The sequence below is a fragment of the Lygodium microphyllum genome, chromosome 17 (assembly GCF_053477565.2).
Source record: "Lygodium microphyllum isolate KBCC chromosome 17, Lygodium_microphyllum_v1.1.10, whole genome shotgun sequence".
In the NCBI taxonomy this organism is placed as follows: domain Eukaryota; kingdom Viridiplantae; phylum Streptophyta; class Polypodiopsida; order Schizaeales; family Lygodiaceae; genus Lygodium; species Lygodium microphyllum.
In genome coordinates, this window is record NC_141151.1 from 128,736,026 (window position 1) to 128,752,712 (window position 16,687).

Below are 16,687 nucleotides of genomic sequence, written 5' to 3' on the forward strand. Positions count from 1 at the left end.
TAAAGAATCTAGACAAATTATTCCATCGCAGGACTTGCGCAACATGTATGAAATCATTTTGTGATTGATTCACAAGGAGAAAAGGAAAAAACCCTCATCAAGGACGGCAGATCCTTATGCAAGTTATCTTGCAAAAAGACGTATTTTTGGATATCCTTCTAAATAAGGAAAGTTGTAAACTAGAAACTAGCATATCTAAGGTATATTAGGGTTAACCAAGTTGGGTATGCCCTACACCGGAATGTAAGAGATCTTGCCAAGTTACAAGACACCTTGGGAACGAGTGCTGATACACTCAAAAAGGAAAGAACACTTCCTTAGCGGTTTGCCATACAACTGGGTTGATTAATGGAAATGTTTGTGCTTGCTAGAGATTTTAGGGCTCTGTTTGAATTATGAATTACAAATTAAATAAGTACCTATACTTCAGGTTAAAAGCCTGAAGGGAGAGGCATCTTTAGTTACCCCCGACTGCGTGCCTGACCCTAACCAAGGGGGTTGTTTGACCGCGTCGGGAATGTGGACCGAACCCACCGCGAGAGGTCCCTCCGTTGAGTTCTACTTGGAGCAGGAGGACGCTTGGGTGCCAGGGGGGGCTCTGGCCGTAAATCCCTCGCCTTCCGGGTCCTGCACAAGAGGCTAATGTGACTCGGGATTGGATCTCGAGGCCCGCATACTAGTTGACGGGCGGAAGCTTGGAATAGTGATCCCTGGAGATTATTGGTTAGCCTTCGGGCAGATTATGGAAAAGCCTACGGGCGGAACTCCTTGTATTTCAAAGATAAAATGATGAAATGTTAAAAGAACTTGCTTGATGTTGTTTTTCTATGTCTCGTGATAAGATTACATGAATGAACTAGTGCTTAACAAGGTTATTAAAGAAGCTGATTGTTATATGTCAAATTAATGTGTTAGATAATTATGTAACTAAAACAAGCCGTGGAAAGTGCGGAGGATGGGCCATGGGTCCGTCCTACGGTTTGGTGGTCCCGGTTAGCTGGGAACTTTTCTCAAAAATCTCGAAGAACAGCGGAATGATCATTATCATCAAAAAGAATAACGAGAACGATGACCTAGAGTTACATCTTACCCGATTTACGCTGTTTTAGGGGAACGGAATGGGACTATGCCTTATGGTAGAGAGGTTGAGCTTTGCATCCCTCCGTTTCCCATTCTCCTTGAATCAAGTGCAGCGTGAATCCACTTCGGACCTGGCATTTCTGCGTAGAGTAGTTCGCTCGGGTCTGAAGCTAGTTGCTGTTAGCTGATGACCCATCAAGAAAACTCTAATTCCGGTCGATCCTAAGTGCGAATGGCCAGGATACTTCCGCTACATGGCAGATGCGGGAAGAACTAGATCGCGAAACCCATAACATTCCATGGGAGTGTCGGGCGGAGCTTTCTAGACATCCTCTCCGATGGACTGCTAAGATGTGTCTTGGATGATACTAGGGGACACGTTACAGAGAAAATTGCCTTGGAAATCTGAAAGCCAATAGTGACAAGATACTGCCATATCTTGTCAGACCATGCTCTAGGTGCTTGCTTCAAGCCATACAAGGCTTTCTTCAACCTACAAACAAACTCAGGATGAACAGCATGCACATAACTTGGTGGCTGCTCCATATAGACCTCTTCTTGCAAATCACCATGCAAGAAGGCATTCTTTACATCCATCTGATGTAAAGACCATCCCTTTGATGCAGCCATAGCAATGACTGCTCTTACAGTTACCATCCTTGCAACCAGACTGAATTTTTCTTCATAATCAATGCAATATGTTTGTGCATACCCCTTGACTACTAATCTTGCCTTGTATCTATTCACAGAACCATATGCATTGTGTTTCACCTTATAAACCCACTTACAACCAATTGCATGATTATCTTTAGGCAAAGGTACCAATTCCCATGTAGCATTTTCTTCCAAGGCATCCATTTCTTCATCCATGGCTTTCTCCCATTTTTATTTTCCCATAGCTTGCTCAAAAGAATTGGGTTCTGGTTCCTGTATCACTTTGACCATATATGCATAGTGAATGGCTATAAATCCATCATATTTCAGCCTATCCACAAGATACTTAGCTCTGGTAGACCTGTGCAAAGTAGGATCACTCCCAGGTGCTCTCAAAACATCCCTGGTCTTCCTTACTCCAGGTGTAACAATAGAAGGAATACCCAACTCATCATCAATACTCTGTTCTGAGCCACTGGATTCACCATCCACATAAGAGTGACCTGCATTCACATCAAATATGGGCTGATCTATCTTCTCTTTTCCTTTTCGTGATACCTGCATACCACTATCTGCATCGCTTTGAGAAGATTCTCCTGATCTCAATCTGCCTGCCCATGGCGAAGAATGTGAACCACTGCTAAAGGACGCTCTAGGTCCACTAATATCTTGTGTCTGCCTAGTGACTGCTGATGTGAATTCTGTGCAGCATTACCATTTTGTGCATCTACATTATCAATCACATTTACTGGTTTATACCAGCTACTCATCTCATAAAAAAAAAATCTCTACTCACTGTAAACTTACGAGTAGAAGGGTTATAGCATCTATACCCTTTCTGTCTGCAGAGAGTAACCAATAAAGATACACTTCTCAACTTTTGGATCCAACTTGGATCTCAACTCATCTGGCACATGAACATAGGCAATGCAACCAAAAATTCTCAAATGAGAAATATCTAGTTTTCTACCAGTATACCTCTCCTTTGGAGTCATCCCATGTATTGTTGCAGTGGGAGTCCTGTTCATTATGTAGACTGCTGTAGCAACTGCCTCAGCCTAATAAAAATCTGGCACGTCTTTTTCATTGAGCATGGCACAAGATACCTCTCCAATATGCCTGTTTTTTCTTTCTGCAATTCCATTTTGTTGTGGGATATGACTACATGAATATTGCTGCTTTATGCCATGCTCCTGCAAGAACCTTGCAAACTCATTTGAGAGGTACTCTCCCCCTCCATCTGAGCTTAGGCATTTTATTTGCAGGCCTGTTTCCTTTTCAACCATAGTTTTAAGATTTTTGAAATGCCCAAAAACTTCACTTTTCTTTTTCATAAAATACACCCAAAGTTTTATGCTATAATCATCAATAAAAGTGACAAAATAATGACAACCTCCAAGAGATGCAGCTTTAGTTGTCCACACATCAGAGTGGATTAATTCCAATGGCTTCTTACTCTCTTGAGCATGTCTAGGAAATGGTTTCCTTGTATGTTTTCCAAATTGGCAGGCTTCACATACCTTATACATTTCTGGAACCTTGAATTTAGGCAATCCTACAACAATATTTTGGGCATGCATTGAATTAAGTCACTGTACATTAACATGACCAATGCGTTTATGCCAGATATCAATATCTGCAACTACACCAGTCCCATGTGCAAACATTGATGCACTCAATTCAGACATGTCTGCATCCAACGTAAACATTATGCCCTTCTTCTTTCCTTTTGCTATCAATCGACCTTTATTTTTCATATCCTCAACAAAGCATCCATGAGAGTTAAATCTGACTTGCAAGCTCTGCTTAACCATTTGACCAACAGAAACTAGGTTCTTGGTGATATTCGGGACATGAAATACATCCGATAGGTATTTCTTTTTCCCATCCTGCATAGACAAAGGAATTTTTCCAATCTGCACAATAGGATGTGCAGTATCATCACCAGTCTCCACAAATCCTGGTTTTTCCATTTTCCTTGCATTCTACATCCATTCTGCATGACCTATCATGTGGTTTGATGCACCTGAGTCAACATACCACACATCGTTTCTTTGTTCTGCACTTGTCATAGAATTGGTCATGTGCTGCACCATAAACAAATGCTCATTTCTGTCATCACCCTGTCTACTAGAAGATGCATAATTCCCTTGTTGCAATTTTCCATTCATGATGTCATTCTGCTTTTTATAGCAGTCCTTAGCCATATGACCCATTTTACCACAGTAGTAGCATTCAACATTGTTGTTTGCATTTTGGCCTCTTTGCCATCCACCAAAACCTCTTTGGCTCCCCCTGCCTCTAGAATTACCATGTCCTCCTCCATAGGACTGATTTTCTTGAGTTTGTTGCATATTCTGATTTCTACCACGGCCTCCAAATCAGCCTCCTCTACCTCTGCCTCTACCTCTTCCAGCATTTGAGTAGAAGACAGCTTCTTTTGAAGTTCCTCCTGAAGAAGATGCACCACCATTTCTCTGCTCCTCGGAAATTAGAAGAGCAATCAACTCCTCAAAGTCAGGAAATCTTTCACGGACGGAAATGGATGTACGGAACTGTGTATAATCCTTTCCTAGACCATTCAAGGTCATAGAAACTAAATCATCATCTTCCACTAGCGACCCAATGGAAGCAAGTTGTAACGTGTCCACTAGTATCATCCAAGACACGCCTTCGTAGTCCATCGGAACGGATGTCTAGAAAACTCCGCCCGGCACTCCCATGGGATGTTACGGGTTTTGCGATCTAGGTCTTCCCGCGGCTGCCACGTAGCGGAAGTATCCTAGCCGTTCCCACTTACGATCGACCGGAATTAGGGTTTTCATGATTGGTCATTAGCTAACAGCAACTAGCGTCAGACCCGAGCGAACTACTTTACGCAGAAACGCCAGGTCCGAAGCGGATTCACGTTGCACTTGGTTCAAGGAGACTGGGAAACGAGAGGGATGCAAGGCTCAACCTCTCTGCCATAATGCATAGTCCCATTCCGTTCCCCTAAAACAGCGTAAATCGGGTAAGACATAACTCTAGGTCATCGCTTTCGTTATTCGTTTTGATGATGATGATCATCCCGCTGTTCTTCGAGATTTTTGAGAAAAGTTCCCGGCTAACCAGGACCACCCAACCGTAGGACGAACCCATGGTCCATCCTCCGCACTTTCCTCAGTTTGTTTTAGTTATGTAATTATCTAAAACATTAATTTGACATATAACAATCAGCTTCTTTAATTAATCATGTTAAGCACTGGTTCCTTCATGTAATCTTATCACCTGACATAGAAAAATAATATCAAGCAAGTTCTTTTTTAACATTTCATCATTTTATCTTTGAAATACAAGGAGTTCCACTCGTAGGCTTGTCTATAATCCGCCCGAAGGCTATCCAGTGATTCCCAGGGATCACTATTCCAAGCTTCCACCCGTAAACTGGTATGGGGGCCTCGAGATCCAATCCCGAGTCACATTAGCCTCTTGTGCAGGACCCGGTAGGTGAGGGATTTACAGCTAGAGCCCCCCCTAGCACCCAAGCGTCCTCCTACTCCAAGTAGAGCTCAACAGAAAGACCTCTCGCAGCGGGTTCGGTCCACGTTCCCAACTCGGTGAACAACCCCCTTGGTTAGGGTTAGGTAGGTAGTCGGGGGTAACTGAAACTGCCTCTTCCTTCAGGCCTTTAACCTGAAGTAAACGCACTCATTTAATTTGTAATTCATAATTCAAACAAAGCCCTAAAATCTCTAGCAAGCACAAACATTTCCATTAATCAACTGTGTTGTTTGGCAAATTGCTAAGGAAGTGTTCTTTCCTTTTGAGTGTATCAGCACTCGTTCCCAAGGTGTCTTGTAAATTGGCAAGATCTTTTACATTCCGGTGTATCGCGTACCTTATTAACCCAACTTGGTCAACCCTAAAGTTCCTTAGATATGCTAGTTTTCGGTTTACAACTTTCCTTATTTAGAAGGATATCCAAAAATATGTCTTTTTGCAAGATAACTTGTGTAGGGATAAGCCATCCTTGTTGAGGGTTTTTACCCTTTCTCCTTGTGAATCAATCACAAGACTAAATGATTTCGTACTTGTTGCGTAAGTGCTGCGATGGAATAATCCGTTTTAGATCCTTTAAGCTGACATATGTCCGGCCTAGGGTTTCTTTTTAAGGATCTCGGGGATAGCCCTGGTTCTTTATCTTTACGAGTTTTTTTGACCCTACAATAAGGAAAGTAGTCAAGTGCTTAGGGTATGAATATTTCTATGTTTAGATTGGATTGGATATTATTTGGAAGGTAATATTAATCGTCTTGTCACAGTTTTGCTATCCTTGTGACAACTTACTTTTCAGTCAATACAGTTCAATTTAAACTTCATTTTTCCTTGCAGATGAACTCATGCCAAATAACAAACATTTCCCTTGCTAAGATATGCACTTAGCAATGATAACTTCCTAGTAATTTGAGCAACGAAAGAAACCTTTCATGAATTTAATCATTTACAATGACTTGTTGCGAAAGGAATAAGACTAATGGTGCAAGATATAATTTCTATACCTTTAGGATTTAACTAAAATATACTACTATAGTAAATGGATAATCTTGCTCTTAATTTATAATGCTTGATGCAATTCGAAGGAAACTAGGTTTTATACATTATCATTCATTCAAATAAGCTAAACTCCTTCATTACAAATAACTTGGATAAATATATCCTATCCCTAACAATTTCTCTTTGCATGATCAACTTAAAACCGAATTAAAGCCAAGAAGAAAAACCTGGTTTTGGGGTGAGATATCCACATGGATACCGGGAGATGACCCTCCCGCGGCTATGCCTTGGACTTTCTTAGGAGGCATTGCAATTGTAGTTTTTCGAACGTGGAAGCAACTCTACAACTCCTCCTAGGAATTCCACCGTCGCTTCCTTGCACCGCTTGTCGATAGTATTTTTTGGAAGGCTCCCTCCTTGGAAGTCAGGGAAATTCGAAAGGGTGTTTCAGAGTCTTCTATGATTAAGACCCATTGAAGCCATGGAGAATGCTTAATGGTCTTTTAATGACTCGCTCAAACGAGGAACGAAAAAGGATGGAAGAGACACAAGGTGCGGGAGAGAACTCTAAGGGAATATAGTAACCATAAAGGTTATAAGTAAAGACGAAGGACCCTTAGGTCAACTTGGAGGAAAGGGTTCTCAATACGCCACAAGGGGAGGGGCTAGGGAAGGTTTAAACATGGAGGAAAGAGGGGTGGTTCCAAAGAAAAGGGATAGGGGTTTAAAGGATTAACACGGGGGGTGTGGTTTCAGGATGTCCAAGGAAAGGGTTTAAGGGTTAATACACGGGGGTGTGGTTCCAAGGAAAAGGGGGGCTTGAGGATTTATAAAATATGAAAAAAAAGGCTTAAGGAAAGGGGCTATGTGACTTTTAAAAGCACGCGGGGGGGGGGGGGGGGGGAGGGGGGGAATGGTGGTTTTGAGGCCAAGGGAATGGGGGCTAAGGGGGTTTTAAAACCGAGGGGGGGGGGGGGGTTTCGAAGCCAGGGGAAAGGGCTTTAGCATGGGGGTGAAAGGGGGCTAAGATGGCCCTTTAGAAGCTTCCCCCCTAGGAAGCTTCTAAAGCTTCCACGTGGGAGGGGGTAATACGGTCGTTCGTCGATGGTGGATTGAGGTGGCAAGGTGAGCTGGCGAGCGGAAGCCGGCACGATGACTCCACTTCTCCTCCCTCTCATGACAGTGGCAGATTCTCCCTCCTACACGGCAATGGCAGCGTCTCCTTCATGCTCTCACGGCAACGCCTTCTCCCCTCGTCCTCCCGTATCTCCTTCCTCCTCGATGGCAACGTCTCCCCCTTTTTAAATAGGGAAGGGAGGGGGATCCTCCCTCTCCTCGTGTCGGCGTGCATGGAGAGGGCCTTGAGCAAGCTCCAGCGAGGAGCTTACTGCCCCCCCCCTCGATCACTTAACGGCCTGGTGTCACGGATCAGATTGCGCGCCGCCGTGAAAGACGAATTTTTTTTTTTAAATTTCCCTATTAATATATTACAGTCTCTCCCCCTTAGAAGAATCGAGATGTCCTCATCTCGAGATAAACTGGGGATACTGATGGATGAGAGTGCCTTCATCTACCCAGGTGGCATCCTCTTGGGAATAATCTTTCCACTGGATGAGGCATTCTCTTAAGATTCTAGATCTTAACTGTCTCTCCCTAACATCTAAGATCCTATCCGGCCTTAGTTAAAGGACTCCTTAACTAGGCATTACAATTTATTGGTCATCAAGTACATGATTAGGGTTGGGTACATATTTTTTCAATAGGCTGATATGGAATACATTGTGAACCTTTAGGTTCTCAGGGAGTTGCAATCTATAAGCATTGAGTCCTAGGCATTTGAGGATTTTTTACGGCCCACAATACCTTGGACTAAGCTTCTTGCATTCTCCTAGGGATAGAGAACTCTTTTTAGGGCATACACGAATGAAGACCATGTCTCCTTCTTCGAAGACTCTTTCTTGACGTTTCAAATATGCGTATGCCTTTTGTCTATCCTTGGCCGTTTGTATGTCTTGTCTTATTGACTTTATTTGATCATCCATGTCTTCTAACATCTGACTTGATGCTTCAACTCTTAGGGTTGGATCAGAAAAGTTTAGGGGATTTCGACAATCATGACCATATAATGCTTGGAAAGGGGTCATCTGAATGCTTTGCTGGTAAGAAGCATTGTAGGCAAATTCAACCAAAGGCAAGTATTGAATCCACCTCTTTGGCTCTTGATAGCAGTATGCCCTAAGCATATCCTCGATGACTTGATTTACTCGCTCTGTTTGGCTATCTGTTTGGGGATGGTAGGCAGTGCTAAAACAGAGTTGAGTCCCAATAGCTTCAAAGATAGTTCTCCAGAAGTGTGATGTGAAGAGAGAATCTCGATCACTAATGATTCTTCTAGGTAACCCATGTAGCTTGAATATCTCCTTGATAAACAATCTTGCAATGTCGGAGGCTTTATAGTTTGTCTTTACTGGAATCAGGTGTGCAACCTTGGTAAGCATGTCAACCACAACCATAATGGAATTGTATCCTCCTTGGACTTGGGGTAGGCCCACAACAAAATCCCTACTGATGAATTCCCATTTCATTTGGGGAATGTCAAGCGGTTGCAGTTTCCCTGGCATCATGACATGTTCAGCTTTGATACGTTGGCAAGACAAACACTCAGTGACATATTTGAGAATGTCACCTTTAAGCCTCTCCTAATGGTAGCTCTTCCTGACTGCATTAAGAGTCTTAGCATAGCCAGGATGTCCTACGAAAGGAGAATCATGAGCTTCCCACAATATCTTCTACTTAAGTGACTGGCTTGCTGGTATACACAGCCTTGTTCTGTAATAGATAAGTCCATTATCAATGGAAAATTCCTGATACTTAGCTTGCAACTTCTGATTATGCTCCTTGGTAGATATTTCCTTTATCATTGTTTGGTAGGCCAAATCATGGCATGCTTCCTCTCTAGCTAGTTCAAGTATAAGGTTGTTTGGCATAGATACTTTTGTAGCCAGAGATCTGGCCATTGATGGATTCTACAAGATTAGGGAATTTAGGAATGCTTTGCGACTGAGTGCATCGGCAACTACATTCTCCTTCCCTGGTCGGTACTTGATTTCAAAATCATATTCCTCCAATACTTCAATCCACTGACGTTGCATCATGTTGAGCTCGCTCGGGGTAAAAATCCATTTGAGACTCTTATGGTCGGTTACTAGAGTAAACTTGTTACCCAACAGGCAGTGTCTCCAAAGCTTTAGAGCATGGATGATAGCTAGTAATTCCAGATCATGCGTAGCATAGTTATTTTCATGATTCTTCAATTTCCTTGAAGAGTATGCTACTGGATGACCTTCCTGCATAAGTACACACCCCAAGGCAAGAATGCTAGCATCGGTTACTACCTTGAACTCCTTATTGAGGTCACGAAGTTTTAGAATAGGTGCTGATACCAAACTTTGCTTCAATTTGTCGAAGCTATTTTGTTTGGAAGTTGACCATGTAATGGAAGTCTGCTTCTTTAGTAAGTCTGTAAGAGGTGCTGCAATCAAAGCATAGTTTTTGATGAAGACCCTATACCATCCTGTCAATCCAAGAAAGCTAGGTATCTCTTTGACGGATACTGGTATTGGCCATTCAAGCATATCTCTGACCTTGACTGGGTCTACTGATATTTCTTCGGGATGATACTATGAATACCAGATATTCAATCTGACGCTTGAAGAATGCACACTTCTTCATTTTTGCATACAGCTTATGAGACCTCATTGTCTCAAGGACAATCCGAAGTTGAGGTTCATGATCTTCTTCCTGTTTAGAATAGACTAAAGTGTCATCGAAGAAGACAAGTACGAAATCATCAAGATATGGTCTAAAGATACCTTGCATTAATCTATTGAAGGTGGTAGGTGCATTTCTAAGCCCGAATGACATAACCAGGAATTCAAAGTGCCCATATCTTGTATTGAAGGCCGTCTTTGGAATATCTTCTTCCTTGATCCTTATGTGATAGTAACCTGACCTGAGATCAATCTTGGAGAAGATCTTTGCACCTTGAAGACGATCAAGAAGCTCATCTATTCTAGGAACAGGATAATTATTCTTGACTGTTGATTGATTCAACCCTGGTAATCAATACATAGTCGAAGTGTCCCATCTTTCTTTTTTTGGAATAGTACTGGAGCTCCCCACAGTGAGTTGCTAGGCCGGATGTAACCCTAATCTAACAGTTGCTTGAGTTGTTTCTTCGACTCAATTGCTTCTGGTATGGACATTCTATAAGGTCTCTTTGCAATTGGTGCAGCTCCAGGTACTAGCCTAATCTCATGATCTACTTCTCTTTGAGGTGGAAGTTCAATTAATTCCTCAGGGAATATGTCAGCGTATTCCTTTAGCCAAGAAGGTCCCTCATGAGACTCTTGCTTTTGATCCAACTTGTTGAGTTTGATCAGGTAAACAGGTAATACTTTTCTGACTCCTTTTATGATCCGAGATACTTTGGCCAATTGAATTATTGGCACTCCTGTCTCACCTTGAGTTGTGACAAATTCCCTTTCAGAGTTTCAAAAGGAAACTTGACCCTTTCCACAGTGGATGTGGGCATCGTTGGGCTTAAGCCAATCCATCCCGAGTAGACACTCATGGATACCTAAATTCATGACTCTGAATTTGACTGAAGTCTTCTTTCCTCCCAGAAAGAATTCCACCTTAGCAGTTTGCCTCGTACAAGTTATCTCACGACTGTTTGCCAACTCCATAAGCAGGGTAGGTGCTTCTACTGTGGTTATTCCTAAACTTTTTGCACATGCTGGTGAGATAAAGGAATGTGTACTACCACAATCAATTAAGGTTTTGAAACCTTTACCTTGATAGTCCGACGGTGTCTAAATCACCGAGAACTGGCAATTCGTCCCTTTCTTGTGTAAAGTGGCATGGACTGTCGTTTTTTTGAATACAGCTTTCATAGTCAGATCTTCCTCTTCTTCTTCTTCGCATCTTTGCCTATTGGCAATGCAAGTGGTTCTTCCTCTTCCACGGGTAACGGCTCCTTGACCGCGGCCTGCACCTTGGAAAGGCATTTGATGATGTCCTCCACTGAGCTTGGGACATTGCCTCTTGAAGTGACCGGGTTCGTTGCAGTGGAAACAATGGAGGTTTTGGCCATTACTTTGAGTAGGAACAAAGTTGTTGACGTTATTTGTCCTTGCTTTCTTCCTTTGTCCCTGATTATGACCTTGAACTCTCTTCATTTGAGGTCTGAATGCTCCTCTGTTCGGGTCACTATAGGACCAAGTTTTGTTACCCCTTGGTCTAGCTTGCACCTCCTGAATTATAGGTGCTGCTTGAATGAGTGCATCCTGAAGATTTAATGGATGCATAGATTCGAGACGGGTATTTACGGGTGGATTTAAGCCCGCACAAAATTTGGACACCCGCTACGTCATGTCCATCTGTGGCGCATACTTTAAAAGTGAGACGAATTTAAAGTAGTATGCGTCAAGAGTGAGTCCTAGCTGTTTTAGCTCGTAGAACTCATTCATTTTTTGCGTACGATATGTAGGTGGTAAATATCTTCCCTGCATGGCTTTCTTCAACTTCTCCCAAGTAACAGACCCCTCTGAAATCCCTTGATCCCTGCACCATTGCTTCCACCAAAGTCTGGCTTCGCCGGTGAGCTTTAACTAGGCGAGCATGGCCTGATTGGTAGGTGCAGTACCAGCTGCTTCAAAGTAATCCTCCATGGATTCAATCCAAATTTTAGCATCAGCCTGGATGAATCTGCCTCTCCCGTCAAACTCGGGTGGCTTTATCTGCTTGAGGAGGAACTTCTTCTCCTGGGTCACAGCAGTACTTGATGTAGGAGGCGAATTTGGAACCTGTACCTGGGGTTGTGACTGGATAAAAGTTTTCTTAACGTTATTATATGATAATCGACATTAGCTTATCTTTCATTTTTAGTTCAGCTATCTCGTAAACAATGTAGCTACTTAACTTTTTAACAACTCTTATGCACAGCCAGATTTTGATAAAAAGAAGTCTTTATTTGTATTTACATGGGCAAAGCCTTTTTGAATACAACGTTTCGTGTGATGATAAGCCAATCATTACATTCAGTTTGGGGAGAACAACGTTGTATTGCATTTGTCTACAGGAACTGTGTAATAGTAGGGTTTTGGGTCATGGATATTTAGGAATTGATAATTCATTGGAAGTTCAGGATACCCTTTCCATTGGAATCCATACTTCTCATGGTGGCCCAACACTTTAATCATGTCGGCTGGGATTACACGGGTTACTTCCTCATATACATATGAGTTCATTTCAACCCTCCAACCTTGAATATGTAAAGTCAAATTTACGTGAGCTTCCACAAAAGTGAACAGCTTCACGACTTTCAAGTCTTCCAACCACTTGATCCTCTTTAGGTTGGTCTGTAGATAAGCAAACCGGTGGGCGGCTATATAGTAGATTCCTGAAGACCCCGTCCATCTTCATTCTATGTATAAAGGTGATGGATTATAAATCTGCTCCAAGATCTTTATCATCCCAATTCTTTGTCTATAAAGGGGAGAATGCTTGCAGTCATAAGCATGACCCGAAATACCAAAAACTTGTTCCACGCTTCATAATTCTGCAAGACAGTATTGAAGATGAGAAAATGTTTGGACAGCAACAATTTCTTTACTTCATTTTATTGAGATCTCATAAAAACAATTCCGTTGCTGGTCGGCTCTGATACCAATTGTAACGTGTCTACTAGTATCATCTAGGACACGTCTTAGCAGTCCATTGGAAAGGATGTCTAGAAAACTCCGCCCAGCACTCCCATGGAATGTTACGGGTTTTGGGATCTAGGTCTTCCCGCGGCTGCCACGTAGTGGAAGTATCCTGGCCGTTCCCACTTAGGATCGACTGGAATTAGGGTTTTCCTGATTGGTCCTTAGCTAACAGCAACTAGCGTCAGACCCGAGCGAACTACTTTACGCAAAAACTCCAGGTCTGAAGCGGATTCACGCTGCACTTGGTTCAAGGAGACTGGGAAACGAGAGGGATGCAAGGCTCAACCTCTCTGCCATAAGGCATAGTCCCATTCTGTTCCCCTAAAACAGCGTAAATCAGGTAAGACGTAACTCTAGGTCATCGCTCTTGTTATTCGTTTTGATGATGATGATCATCCCGCTGTTCTTCGAGATTTTTGAGAAAAGTTCCTGGCTAACCGGGACCACCCAATCGTAGGACGGACCCATGGTCCATCCTCTGCACTTTCCTCGGTTTGTTTTAGTTATGTAATTATCTAACACATTAATTTGACATATAATAATCAGCTTCTTTCATTAATCCTGTTAAGCACTGGTTCCTTCACGTAATCTTATCACGTGACATAGAAAAATAATATCAAGCAAGTTTTTTTTAACATTTCATCATTTTATCTTTGAAATACAAGGAGTTCCGCCCATAGGCTTGTCCATAATCCGCTCGAAGGCTATCCAGTGATTCCCAGGGATCACTATTCCAAGCTTCCACCCGTAAACTAGTATGCGGGCCTCGAGATCCAATCACAGAGCCCCCCCTGGCACCCAAGCGTCCTCCTACTCCAAGTAGAGCTCAACGGAAAGACCTCTCGTGGCAGGTTCGGTCCACGTTCCCGGCGCGGTGAACAACCCCCTTAGTTAGGGTTAGGCAGGTAGTCGAGGGTAACTGAAACTGCCTCTTCCTTCAGACCTTTAACCTAAAGTATAGGTACTCATTGAATTTGTAATTCATAATTCAAACAGAGCCCTAAAATCTCTAGCAAGCACAAACATTTCCATTAATCAACCGTGTTGTTTGGCAAATTGCTAAGGAAGTGTTCTTTCCTTTTGAGTGTATCAGCACTCGTTCCTAAGGTGTCTTGTAAATTGGCAAGATCTTTTACATTCCGGTGTAGGGCGTACCTTATTAACCCAACTTGATCAACCCTAAAGTTCCTTAGATATGCTAGTTTGCGGTTTACAACTTTCCTTAGTTAGAAGGATATCTAAAAATACATCCTTTTGCAAGATAACTTGCGTAGGGATCTGCCATCCTTGTTGAGGGTTTTTACCCTTTCTCCTTGTGAATCAATCACAATACTAAATGATTTCGTACTTGTTGCGCAAGTCCTGCGATGAAATAATCCGTTTTAGATCCTTTAAGCTCACGTATGTCGGGCCTAGGGTTTCTTTTTAAGGATCTCAGGGATAGCCCTAGTTCTTTATCTTTACGAATTTTTTTGACCCTACAATAAGGAAAGTAGTCAAGTGCGTAGGGTATGAATATTTCTATGTTTAGATTGGATTGGATATTATTTGGAAGGTAATATTAATCGTCTTGTCACAATTTTGCTATCCTTGTGACAACTTACTTTTTAGTCAATACAGTTCAATTTAAACTTCATTTTTCCTTGCAGATGAACTCATGCCAAATAACAAACATTTCCCTTGCTAAGATGTGCAATTAGCAATGATAACTTCCTAGTAATTTGAGCAATGAAAGAAACCTTTCATGAATTTAATCATTTACAATGATTCGTTGCGAAAGGAATAAGAGTAATGGTGCAAGATATAATTTCTATACCTTTAGGATTTAACTAAATTATACTATTATAGTAAATGGATAATCTTGCTCGTAATTTATAATGCTTGATGCAATTCGAAGGAAACTAGGTTCTATACATTATCATTCATTCAAATAAGCTAAACTCCTTCATTACAAATAACTCGGGCAAATATATCCTATCCCTAACAATTTCTCTTTGCATGATCGACTTAAAACCGAATTAAAGCCATGAAGAAAAACCTGGTTTTGGGGTGAGATATCCACATGGATACCGGGAGATGACCCTCCCGCGGCTACGCCTTGGACTTTCTTAGGAGGCATTGCAATTGTAGTTTTTCGAACGTGGAAGCAGCTCTACAACTCCTCCTAGGAATTCCACTGTCGCTTCCTTGCACCGCTTGTCGATAGTAGTTTTTGGAAGGCTCCCTCCTTGGAAGTCAGGGAAATTCGAAAGGGTGTTTCGGATTCTTCTACGATTAAGACCCATTGAAGCCATGGGGAAGGCTTAATGGTCTTTTAATGACTCGCTCAAACGAGGAACGAAAAAGGATGGAAGAGACACAAGGTGCGGGAGAGAACTCTAAGGGAATATAGTAACCATAAAGGTTATAAGTAAAGATGAAGGACCCTTAGGTCAACTTGGAGGAAAGGGTTCTCAATACGCCACAAGGGGAGGGGCTAGGGAAGGTTTAAACACGGAGGAAAGAGGGGTGGTTCCAAAGAAAAGGGATAAGGGTTTAAGGGATTAACACGGGGGGTGTGGTTTCAGGATGTCCAAGGAAAGGGTTTAAGGGTTAATACACAGGGGTGTGGTTCCAAGGAAAAGGGGGGCTTGAGGATTTATAAAATATGAAAAAAAAGGCTCAAGGAAAGGGGCTATGTGACTTTTAAAAGCACGGGGGGGAGGGGGGGAATGGTGGTTTTGAGGCCAAGGGAATGGGTGCTAAGGGAATTTTGAAAGCGGGGGGGGGGTTTCGAAGCCAGGGGAATGGGCTTTAGCATGGGGGTGAAAGGGGGCTAAGATGGCCCTTTAGAAGCTTCCCCCCCAGGAAGCTTCTAAAGCTTCCACGTGGGAGGGGGTAATATGGTCGTTCGTCGATGGCGGACTGAGGTGGCAGGGTGAGCTGGGGACGAGCGGCAGCCGGCACAACGACTCCACTTCTCCTCTCCCTCTCATGACAGTGGCAGATTCTTCCTCCTACATGACAATGGCAGCGTCTCCTTTATGCTCTCACGGCAGCGCCTTCTCCCCTCGTCCTCCCGTATCTCCTTTCTCCTCGATGGCAACGTCTCCCCCTATTTAAATAGGGAAGGGAGGGGGATCCTCCCTCTCCTCGTATCGGCGTGCATGGAGAGGGCCCTGAGCAAGCTCCAGCGAAGAGCTTGCTGCCCCCCCCCCCCTCGATCACTTAACGCCCTGGTGTCACGGATCAGATCGCGCCCTACCATGAAAGGTGATTTTTTTTTTAAATTTCCCTATTAATATATTACACAAGTGCATCTGTAATCTTCTTCACCTTCATGTGGTAGTCATTGATGCTCATATTTTCTCTTTGCACATTATGCAAATCTTGCTTGAGCTGCATTTTCTTGGCTTGCATATTTGTGCTATACATTTTTGACGAAGTATCCCATGCCTGCTTTGGCATACTTGCATCTTGAATATGCACAATCATAGAGTTTGAAATGCTAATAGACAGCTAGTACATAACTTTTCTGGCTCTCTCATGCCATGCTTTAAATGCCTGCATTTGCTGTTGATTGGGAACATCAGGAAGAACTGATTCTTCTTCATTTCTTGCAACAAATTCCCAATAACCTTTTCCCATAAGGAAATTCGTCATTCTAA